Source organism: Eutrema salsugineum, unplaced genomic scaffold, assembly GCF_000478725.1.
Source record: "Eutrema salsugineum unplaced genomic scaffold, Eutsalg1_0 scaffold_4, whole genome shotgun sequence".
Taxonomy (NCBI): Eukaryota; Viridiplantae; Streptophyta; class Magnoliopsida; order Brassicales; family Brassicaceae; genus Eutrema; species Eutrema salsugineum.
This window is the reverse complement of record NW_006256686.1, coordinates 11,869,292-11,881,375: the sequence shown is the minus strand read 5'-3', so window position 1 is coordinate 11,881,375 and position 12,084 is coordinate 11,869,292. Positions and strand designations below refer to the sequence as shown.

The following is a 12,084-nucleotide window of genomic DNA, read 5'->3' as shown; positions in this document are numbered from 1 at the left end:
CAAACTCATTCTTTACCCACCAAGGCCGGGTCACTACCCGGTTTGTTCCGGGTTGACCCGGTTCGTCCAAAGCTTCTATAAATACTTTTTAGACCTAATTTGGAGAGACTTTATCCTATTTTTAGTCTCTTTTTCCCTTTTTGTGAAAGACCACTTGTTAATACCTTGCTTTTGAGTTTAATATCGATTTGAAGAGTGTTTTCCCCTTAATCTATCATCTCCATCTCTATTTATCATCATTAATCATGCCAATCTTCTCAACTTGCAAAGGTTTAAGAGAGATTAGTATAATTAGTGAGTAGTCACCTTAATGAGGTTCTAGATGTGTAGGTTAGGGTGCTAAAGTGTTAGATTAGGAGTGTTAGGGCTAGAGTCATTGATTCATCTCTCTAAACAGCTGTTCTCTATGCTAGATCCCTGCATATCACTTGAGATCTAGATTCTGGGAATTTCATGCACCAAAAGTGTTTGATGAAATTCCTGAAAGAGCTGTATTAGAGGTTTAAGCATTTGCTGCATGATGATGTATTGTTATTTGCTTGAATGATCATTAGAACTGTTTATTAATGCATGCTGATTCATATTTCACAAATGATGATATGGTTTGAAAATGGATTAGTATAGGGGTTAATACCTTCATGAGAGGATTAACCTAGATTAGAGTTCTTAGTCCTTTGAATCATGTTTCATCATTGTCATTAGCATTCCTAGTTTAGCACCAAAGCCCCCTAACCAACTATCATGTCTAGAATCTCATGCCTCCATCATATCATATTCATATAACTTGTCATTGTTTAGTTCATCTTTAGTCTTTAATCCTGTTTTTAAGTTTGTAGTTGTCATTAGTTAATTAAAACCACTCTTGTTTGCTTGAATTAAGAATTTGATCACATAGTTTAGTGTCTAACACCACATATGGATTGATAAACCCCTTGTACTACAAGTCAGGGGATTGATAACCTCTACAAAGAGCCTTGACAACTCTTAGTTATCAGTACCCTTTGCAGGGGTCAAGCCGTCCCGTAGTTCATGTTGATCGTGTTGTCGCCTTAGTGATAATACTTCTTTAGGTGCATTGCATTCCACGATCTTGTAATAGCTTCGTCAGCTACCGTCGCAAGTTCATAGACTCCTGGACAAACTACTTTTGTAATCTTGTAAGGACCTTCCCAATTTGCTCCGAGCTTTCCTGCATTCCTCTCGGCAGTGTTTTGGAACACTTTTCGAAGGACAAGCTCTCCTTCTTTAAATCTTCGACTTCGGACGTTTTTGTTGTAGTATCTCTCTGTTGCTTGTTGGTAGTTCATGATTCGGATTAGAGCCTGGTCGCACCTTTCGTTGACCAGGTCGAGTTCGTCCAGCATCATTAAGTGATTCAAGTCCTCCTGTCCTGGCAGAACTCTTCGTCGAATCCCTGGGAAATCCACCTCGGGGGGAATTACGCACTCCGTTCCATAGACTAGAGCAACCGGAGTTTCTCCAGTGGCTCGGCGCGGAGTTGTCCGGTGCGACCAAAGGACTCCTTCGAGTTCATTTGCCCATTGTCCGGTGCGTCGAGCCTCTTTTTCAGACCGTCTTGAATCGTTTTGTTGGCTGCTTTGGCTTGTCCATTCCCCTGGGGATTGATAACACCGTATTTTGACCACTTTTATGGATCGTTTTGAAATACTTTTTCTATGTTTTTAATTGCTTTTAAGTACTTTTATTACCTTTTTCTAGTATTTGTAGTTCCAAGACTCTTTTCAGGTCACTTAGGGAAAAGCTTAACAAAATGGATAGAAAACCAGATTTCAGCTCAGAGTTAAACCGTCAGAAGTTCACCCCTGATTGAAGGCCTTCTCACCGTCTGATCCAGCTCAAATTTGGGGACCTTAAAGATGGAAGTATCAGCTTTCCAGTGTACTTTACAGCTTGGCAATCCAACGGTTCAATCAAAAGATACGCGAAGAGCAAGATGTCCCGTAAACCAGCCGGCAAGCACTTCCACCCGCGGCCAACAAGCAATTTCCCGCGGTCAGGAGCATCCCGACAGCGGCAAACCACTCATTCCCCACTGTCAGAGCACTCCCGACCGCGGCCATCAACCTCCGAGCCCCAAAAGCCCATTTCTGAAGCCCACATTTGGAGAAACCCTAAGTTACGTCCAGAGAGGTCTTGAGCACTATAAATACATGTCTTAGGAACCCTAAATCGAGTAACCGATCACCACCGAAATATTTACTTCATATTCTTATTGTTTTTGCTTTAGCTTTTAGGGAGAGAGAGATTTGTTCTCTTGAACCCTTGTTCTTTATTCTTCAATTTCGGTTTCTATTCTACTTCTTAATATTATGCCTTTGATTTTGTTCATTATGTCTGAGTAGTTTTATTGTTGGGATTAAGGGATTTTCGATGGGGATCTATATGTTCGATGAGGATTCCATTGGCTTTTGAGCCGAGTCTTAGAACTTTTTCTTCTGAATTCGTTTTTACTGCATGAGAGTAGCGTCATGAACTACAATCTGATCCAGATGCTTGGTGACACGAAAGTGTTCATCAGGTATCAGATCTAGTTTGGGAGAGCAAAACAAACATAGTGGACTTAAACATAATGCATCTCTACTCTTCCAGGGCCAGAGTGGAAACCTACTTGTCAGGGTTGAGAGAGATAGTTGTCTATGATCACGACAGTGGCGTATTCATACGTCCGTGACTCCAGTTCGAAAAGTTTAAGCTAAGATCTTACCAATTTTACTCTCTAGCAATGTTTTGAATCGTTCGTACCCCAGAGAAAACTTCCCTGAACCCCAACGCCTTTTTTTCCATTGATTTACACCGTTTTTATTTCAAGCTTTAGTTCAATATTGTCTTTCCTTTTTAGTAGATTTTCATTTAAGCAATTAGAATATCCGTTTTTCTCATTTTTAGTCATTTTCGTTAAGTTTAGTTATTACGCAATTTAATTCCCGTATTCTCTTTTAATATTTCGTTTTTACATTGTAAACACACTATCAAATCCCCACTAAACCGTTTTTGTTCTAGACTTCCTTACTTTAATCTTATTTCAAAGGCTTTTGGCAGGAAAAGATCCTCCTTCCCTGTGGATTTGATCCCTAAGTACTACAATCGATCAGCTGTGCACTTACGGCTATTGATTTCAATTAGGGTAAAACTTGACAACCCTCGACACCACACATGAAGTCACCATCAAGTTTTTGGCGCCGTTTCCGGGGAAGGCATGCGTTTTCTTTTCTGCAAAACCCCGAGAAAGGTTAGTAAATCGACTCTAGAACCCCCTTTTCTGCAATTTTCCATTTTTCAGTTATTTTGTTTCCATTTCAGAAGATATGGATCCTATACATCAAAATATACAAAATGAGGAAGGTTTCTATAACACTCCTCAAGCCACCAGACGCAGAGAGAAGCATCTACGCGATCTCTACGAAAAAAACTCAAAGCGAAGACAACAGAACGTTCCAGAAGGAGCCCTACGCACCTCAAATGACCAACCCTGAACAGCCTGCTCGTCGTTTGCCTCACAAGAATGAAAACGTCCTACCCATTCACAGATTGGAACTACTAGAATTGGCGGTCTCGCACTTACTCGACGTTCAAACAAGATCCACAATTGACGAGAAAATTGACGACTTGTCAATGCGCTTTAACAGAAAGCTTGAAAATCTTTCAGCTCAAGTCAAGACCATCGAAAGCCAACTAAACGAAGGTGCTGAAACCGTCCAGGAGAGGATGGAAGCAATCGAAGAACGAGTTGGAGCACACGAAGTTCGCATTCGCAAAGCCGGTTGGAGCATCCGCACCTTAGAGATCAAACTTGGTGAAGCAGAAGAGACTATTAACTACCATAACAACCAAACCTATTCTAACGTGGAAGAGATTTGGGATGGAGTACACAAGGTTCAAGAGAAACCAGAGGCGATAGACTCAACCGTGGGCAAAGTAGTCTATACCCTCGATGAAATCGAAGAGAAGGTCGATAAGCTTATGCAAGGACGTGAAACGAATGGTTCGACGCTCCTCATCGAAGATCTTAGCCTAAAAGAGGAGAAGACAGAGTTAGAAGGTGCAGAAATCAGTTCAGATGGCAAAGGAGCAGACGAAACTGAGGAAACAACTCGGAGCCTCATTTCCGTGGTCGGAACTCACGTGACCGCGGCCAACAAGCTTCCAGCCGCGGTCGTGAGCATCCTGACCGCGGCAAGCCCTCTTCACCCGCGGCCGTGAAGCTTCTACCCGCGGCCAGCACTCCTTCAGATACCTTTCAGCCCTTTTCTACTCCTACAGGTCAATGCTCATTTGATACATCTGCTGGGATGGTCAAAACCCCTCTTCAGGAGCAAACGGTGTATGCTATCAGCTCCAAAACATATCAAGAAGAAAATGAGGTACTCCCTTGCAACATAGTCTTAGCATATGAGGATGAATATGAAGGGCACTACCTCGAAGATGAAGACTATCGTCTGTTCATAGAAGGAGGGAATCCAGACAAAATGGTGGAATTAGGAGCACCAATCTCCAGAGAAAGGCTCATTGAATTCAACAAGTTTGTGAAATCAATCCCTCTTTACACAGGCTTCGATGATATATGGCATCTTGGTTGTTTGCAAGTTTTCTTTAGGTACAGCAAGGAGACAAAGGAGGATATTCGAACCTACTTTGGGAGGGCCAGACGTCTGACTTTTCCCAGAACATCACCTGATGCTGCTGTTTATTCAATCCACCTCCAAAGACCGGAAGAGTGCAGCCACTACACCAACAAAATCAGCAAGGAGAAGCTCGACGAATTCAATGATGTGGTTCGAAATTTACCTGAAGGAATCACGTTTGCCAGAGCTTGCAAGGACTTCATGATAGGCCACTACTTCTGTGAGAGAAAAGAATCAATCCCTGAGATAGAGAACTTGTTCAATCATGCCAGAAGAGGTAAACCTGTTCGAACACTTCATAAAATCGAAGGTGTAGGTCAGTTTCTTATCTCTTGTTCTATTAGAGGAGAAATGTTTAAAAACGTGCTATGTGATTCTGGAGCTTGTCTTAACATGATGTCCAAGGCAATTGCTTTGAGACTTGGTATTAGACACGTGCGCAGGACTAGAGCAAAGATTAGTCTAGCTGATGATTCAAATGCAACACCTCAAGGAATAGCTCATGAAATTCCTTTGAGAATAGGAGATTGCATAGTGCCTGTCGACTTCTACATTGTCGAAACGAGAGATGCAACCTATCCAGTGATTCTCGGATGGTCTTTTATAGCAACTTCCGGAGCTATAATGGACTGGCCAAACTGGAGGATTTCATTTGCTAATATCGACAAAGATGTCTTCACAGAAGCTGTTCCATACAACAGCAAAGCAGGAAAACGTTCTGCAACAGAATAGTTTGAAGAAGAACTTTGGAGTGACGAAGAACCTGCTAAGCAAAGCAAGGAGATGTCGAAAAAGACTTGTCTCAGGACAAGGTCTTCTTCATTGGAATAAGTCACGTCCAACACCAAAAGTCGAGCTAAACGACCTAAAACAAAAGCGCTTAATGGGAGGCAACCCATTTAGGTATTGTTTTCTTTAGAATTTTTCTTTCTTTTTCTTTTGATCTTTTTCTTTTTCTTAGTTTCAGGTGTTTCTTATAAAACAAAAGGCCAAAAAAATTAAAAAACCAGAAAAAAACCCAAAAAGAAGTATGGTACCTGACTGCTCGGCCCAGCAGGAACCAAGGAGAAGCAGGAAGAGGCCGCGAAATAAGCCCCCGCGGTCGCAGACGTTCTGACCGCGGGAAACTACTCATCGACCGCGGTCGCGTGAATATGACTGCGGCCAAGTACTTGTTTGCCGCGGTCGTGCAGCCCCTGACCGCGGCACTTGGTCGTTGACATCCAAACCCGACCCAAACCACCCTTTTCACCTCATTTCACCTCACCAATCACCCTCCACCTCATTCATCACCCTCCACCACCTTCATCACCACCAACCACCTTCCCAAACCCCTTCGAATGAATCCGGTTCATCTCCATCAGCATCCCGGATCCAGGTAAGTTCTCTTTGTCCTTACCAATTCGATTATCTATGCATTTTTCTCATCCAATCTCGACTTGTTTCACTCTGAGGACAGTGTGATTTAAGTATGGGGGAGGATTTCATCCCTTTCTAACCACCTTTCTTTCATGAGTCTTGCATTATCTACATTTTTTGCATTTTCCTTAAAGTTTTTCTAATCGGTTTTCAAAACAAAATACGTTTTAAAGGGAATGGTGAACATGAATCAGTGATAGTTGACTGTGTGCTTTAGACTGTTCCTAGTGACATGCTCATTCATGATTTAGGACTAGACTAGGCGGTAGCTAAGCACATTTAAAACGAAGTATCCCAGAGGAATTTGAATGATTTCGATTTAGATGAAGGGATACACTAGCTCTGTTTTAATTGGACATAATTTGGACTTAATTTTCTCATTGAAGCATTAGATCAGGGAAACGAATCATACATTCAGGACTCCTTTATCCTTTTACAACTCTCTGTTGATCCTGAATGGCTAGTTCATCTTTAGCTAGTTCCCCACCTTAATCAATCCTCTTTCAAACCACATGCGCTCTTGTTTTCTATTGTCTTATATGCAGATAAGTGCAAAAACGTTGGAGAGAAAGAGGAACAATGCAATTCTCAGTCACCAAGGACAGAGACCTGCGATTTGCCGGAAAAGTTTCCGGAAGGATTCAACACAAGAGGAAGCTCAGTTTGCCTTAGAAAAATCTCAAATTTTGGTACAATCTCGTCCTCTAGTCTCTCTCTTTAAAAGGCATTTCCTTTCCAAAAAAAAAAAAAAAAATCCGAAAATAAGAAAAGAAAGGAAATAAAAGCCTTAGAGAGTCTAGAGAGGTCGAATTTTAAGTCCCAAGGCAACTGGAGTTTGATTTTATGGAGTTTTGGAGATTGTTTTCTGATTCCCGGAAAGAATCTAAGTCTGGGGGAACAGCTGTTTACAACAAAAGAGGAAGGATTATGCAACAACATTTGGCAAGAAGAAGTGACTGAAAACTGTGGTCATCAACAGGTCCTTATCTCTCTTGCTGTTTTGCATATTATCTTGCATCCTCCAGATCTTCAGGTAACCCAAAAACACTTTAACTCCACCACTTAAATAGCCCTTTAATTGATAACTAAGAGTTTTCAAGGCTCTTTGTAGAGGTTATCAATCCCCTGTCTTGTAGTACAAGGGGTTTATCAATCCAAGAATGTGGTGATAGACACTAAGCTATGTAATCAGGTTCTTAATTCAAGCAAACAAGAGTGGTTTTGATTATCTAAAGACAACTACAAACTTAAACAGGACTAAAGACTAGTGACAATGACAAATGATATGAATATGATATGATGGAGGCATGAGATTCAAGACATGATAGTTGGTTAGGGTGCTTTGGTGCTAAACTAGAAATGCTAATGACAATGATGAGACATGATTCAAATGATTAAGAACTCTAATCTAGGTTAATCCTCTCATGAAGGTATTAACCCCTATACTAATCCAAGACTTTTTCTTTTCAAAACACTAGAGCTCACTTTCTTTGACTCAAAACTCCAAGACTGATTTCTTTTCTTTTTCTATCCCCTAGTTCTCACCATTGTTCTTTTATTTCCACTCATCTCTCCTTTTTCCACTCACCAACAAGTATTCCCCCACACTTAGTTCTCACCAAATCTCTAAGCTCCTTGATGATGGAACCTAACACTCAATGAGACTTGCCCTTGTCGCTCTAAACCTAACACTTTCTGCTAAGTTTGATCCAAGGTGGCCTTTCAATCACACACAAATATTTGGCTTGAAGGAAGGATGGGTTCAAGGTGAGGAAAACTGATCCAGATGTGGACTCAGCTATTTGAGCTAAGGAAGAGGATGGTAAAAACAGAATTCTAGCTCAAATATGTATATTGGTATCCACAAGCTTATTCAAACAATGCACCAAATGATAATTTCAAGTCAAGTTCAGGGTTTTCACTTATTAGAGTTGAGTTCAATTCAAACTTGCTTCTCAGATTCAAATCATTTCAAGCCTTGCAAGCACAGAAATCATTTCACAAGCATATTTAATCCAAATTCTCAAAGTGATGTACTCTCAAGGAAAGAACCTATCATTACTCCCATTTGCATATGATGCCACCTATATGAAAATGAAAACTAGACTCAACCTAAAATGTGAATGCAACTACATGAGCATTTTTTTGTGAAAATTTTTCAGATTTTTCCGTTTTTTTGGTTTTTATATGCACTTAGATGAATGCAAAATGAGACTCAAAGTGAAAAGGAAAATAAGAGCAGAATAAACATGATTAGTAAACACAAAACCCCTCCCCCACACTTAGATAACACAGTCCCTTGTGTTATAAAAGCATGAGAAAGAGGAAAAAACAAATATGAAATGCAAAAGATAAAGAAAAATGCTAAATGCTCATTTACAAGTGTTTGGAGTGATACCTGGTGTGGTTCTTATGCAAAAAGGGGAGTGAGTATCTGCACCAGATGAGGCCAGACATCACCGGAGATGGGTTTGGCTTGGCCTGAACTCCCTTGTGCGGCATGGACTTGTCTTGGACCAACTCGCAGACTTTTGGACTTAAACTCCGCAGGCTTCTTCTTGATCTTATGCGGCCTGGTCCTTTTTGTTTCTTTCTCGCACGCCCAGGCCGGTGTGAATTACGAGTCTTACTGCGGCCTGGGCTCTTGGACACCAGCTAGCACAACCAACTCGCAGGACTCAGCACTTAGTCACCTTGGCCTTTCCTCTCTTTTGTGCGGACACCAGGTAGCACGACCAACTCGGTGTAGATTGCGGGTCCTGCTGTGAGTTAGTCTTTTCTTTATCCAAGCCGCACACCCAGGTAGCACTCAGGCGTCCTCCAAGTTTTTCAGACCTTAAACACTTCTCTCAGCCCTCTCACATGCTCCATTTCATTTATCACTGGGCTATGTCCTCCAAAAACAACCTAGAACCTGAGACCAACTCACAAAACCCATCAAAAGATCCTAAAACATAAAAAGAAATGAGAGAAAAGATTAAAAAGATTATATACAAGGATGAGCTTGGGGTGTCTCCCAAGAGCACTTTGTTTAAAGTCACTAATTTTGACTTCTTACACTCTTTTTAGTAAGGGAGAGGAGGAGCTTTGATGCTCCAGGTCTTGTCCATGAATTCAAGCATGAGGTCCTTGTTCATCAGCTCTTGGACACCATCAGATCCTTTGTCTATGAACTCTGGTGTGAGGATAGCTCTGACTTTGGCAAATGGTCTTGATCTTCCATTGCCTTTAACCTTGTATTCAACAGCTCCACCAACAAACTTCCAAGGAGTGAGAGTTAAGACCTGAGAAGATGACTCAAGAGTGAATGGCCTGGTTCTTGGTGGGTTCTTGTCTTGATACCCTGAGCCATTGCCTTTGTTGCTGCTGATCTCCTTCTCACTTGGTGTAGGAGATAGAGATTCCAAGCAAGCTTCATCATCACTAAAGAAATCCCCTTCAAACTCAAGATCAGGTCTTATTAGGGATTCTTTCTTTCTCTCAACAGATGCAAGGGGTTGAGCTTTATTCTATAGTTCCAATACTCCCCATATACTTCATCCCATAGTGTTTCAACTCATCAGAATCATCAGATATAACTCCACAAAACCCAGCAAGAGGAGGCTTAAGAGGATAAGATACTTCATCATCTACCTTAGCAAGCACCACTCTTTGAGTATCAAAGTCCATCCTTGCTCCTGTGGTGTTCAGAAATGGAGTTCCAAGCAAAAGAGGTAGCTCTTTTGTCTTCTTCATCTTCATAACTACAAAATCTGTTGGAACTATGCATTCACCAATTTTCAATGGGTAGTCTTCAAGGATTCCATATGGTTTCTTTGAGGATGAATCTCCAAAGGTCATTGACATGGGGTGATGCTTAAGACTCTTGATCCCTAGTCTATCCACCATGTCTAAAGACATTACACTGATGCTTGATCCAGAATCACACAAAGCATTGTCCACTTTCAAATTTCCAAGAGAGCATGAGATGGAGAACTTTCCTGGGTTGCCTAGCTTGGGAATAGATTTGGGTTTCACCCTTGTTGAGCCAGTGCTAGAGACTCCATCAGATGTCCTTCCTTGAACCATTCTCTGATCCTTTCCTTCAGCAATCTCAGAATCATTCTGTTTCATATCAAAACAAGCTGCCTCCCCACCTTCTTTCTCAATGTCCTCATTGAGATCACAGAACAGGAAGTCAAACTCCTCTATGATGGCGTCCTCATCATCTTGTGTTAGGAACTTTTCACTTGAGACATTGCCATGGAGAAGATCCTCAATTTCTTTGACAGCAGCATGATTCTCATCATTTGAGAGGATGGCATTGCAGTATTCTGTTGGATGTGCTACTGATGTCCCTGGTAAAGATCTTTGAGCTTGAGAACTGCAGTGGCCCTTGTTGTTCTCTAGAGTCTTGACTTTGGAAGCCAAGGTTGAAAGCTGAGATAGAAGATCAGAATAACTGCAATCCACCTTGTTGTTAATCTCTGCCATTTTCTTGTTAAAGTCCATGGCACCACTTGCTTGACCTTTGAGGATTTCCTGGAGCAGGTTCTGCACTTCTTGATCCTTATTCTCTGAGTTCTGTTGGAGACTTTGTTGTTGGGGAGGGACAAAACCTTGTTGTTGAGTGTTTTGAGGATAGAAGTTCTGGTTTGGGGGATTCTTGTAGTAGGTAAAGCCCTTTTGGTAACCTTGTTGGCCACCTACAAAGTTCACCTCAGTTGTGTTGTCTTCCCTTTGAAATGTGTCTTGAAACACATGATTCACATCTCTAACAAAGTTGGCTGACTGATGAGAAGCTAAGAGAAGTGTGTCTAGCTTCTCATTGAGAGACTTGATGTCTTTCCTTGTCCTTTCCTCTTCAGCACTCACAGCTCCTCTTGAATTCCTTTCAAAGTCTGATCCATAAAGCTCATCACTCTGAGCTACATTCTCCACTAGGATCATGGCATCATTGACTTCCTTGGTCATGAAATTACCATTTGAAGCCGTGTCCAAGAGTAGTGTGACCTTTGGTAAAGCACCTCTGTAGAAGGTACTTAGCAGCTGAGCATCTGAGAAGCCATGGTGAGGGCATTGCAAGGTATACCCTCTAAATCTTTCCCAAGCCTCACAAAATGATTCATGGTTCTTCTGAATGAAACTTGAGATTTCATTTCTTAACCTTGCTGTTCTTGATGAAGAGAAGAACTTGGATAGAAAGGCAATCTTGCATTGCTCCCATGTGTGGATGGATCCTCTTGGGAGGTTCTTTTCCCACTGATGTGCCTTATCTCCAAGGCTGAATGGGAACAATCTCAGTTTGAAACTGTCTTCAGATACCCCATTGATCTTAGTGAGATCACAAATTCTGTCAAACTGATCCAAATGCTCCAAGGGATCCTCCATAGGTAAGCCATGGAACTTCTGATTCTGAACCATATTGATTAAAGATGCCTTCACCTCAAAGTTGTTGTTTTGGACAGGAGGTGGCCTGATTCCTGCTCCATGCTGGTGTGCATAAGCTCGGTCATTCTCACCAACAAAGACTGGTGGAGGCTGATGATGTATGGGTGGGTTTGGGTGGGGCTGTGGTGGATTAACCTGAGGTTTGTCTTGGTTCTGGTTACCCTGAGCGTGTCCTTGATGGACCTGAGCCTCTTGAGCCTGAATTCCAATCCCATTACCAGCTCTTTGACCGTGATCAGCTTCTTGAGCCTGATGCTCATTCCCAACTTGCTGATTCATTCCTAACCTCTCCAAGTGAACAGCTCTTTCTCTTTGTCTTCTGGCTTGGCTTCTTGTGATCATAAACCTGAAAACAAAGACAGAGCTTGAAAGATGATCAGTAAAACAAAATAAACTTGATCTCAAAAACTATATCAGAAACTAATGCTAACAATCCCCACACAATACGGCAACGGCGCCAATTGATAACTAAGGTTTTCAAGGCCTTAATAAGGGTTATCAATCCCTTATGTCACTTGTAGTACAAAGGGTATCAATCCAAATGTGTGTTTGCTAAAAACTAGTTTATGTGACAAGTTCTTAAGTCAAGCTG

The 12,084-nt window shown here is 41.6% G+C and overlaps 1 non-coding gene across 1 annotated transcript; it reads left to right on the top strand.

Annotated features, from left to right (window-relative positions):
* Nucleotides 1-11,103: 11,103 nt before the first annotated feature.
* On the top strand, nt 11,104-11,210 carry LOC112085017. The gene has a single exon (XR_002898660.1). It is a non-coding gene; the product is annotated as a small nucleolar RNA R71 (small nucleolar RNA).
* The last annotated feature ends 874 nt before the right edge of the window (nt 11,211-12,084 follow it).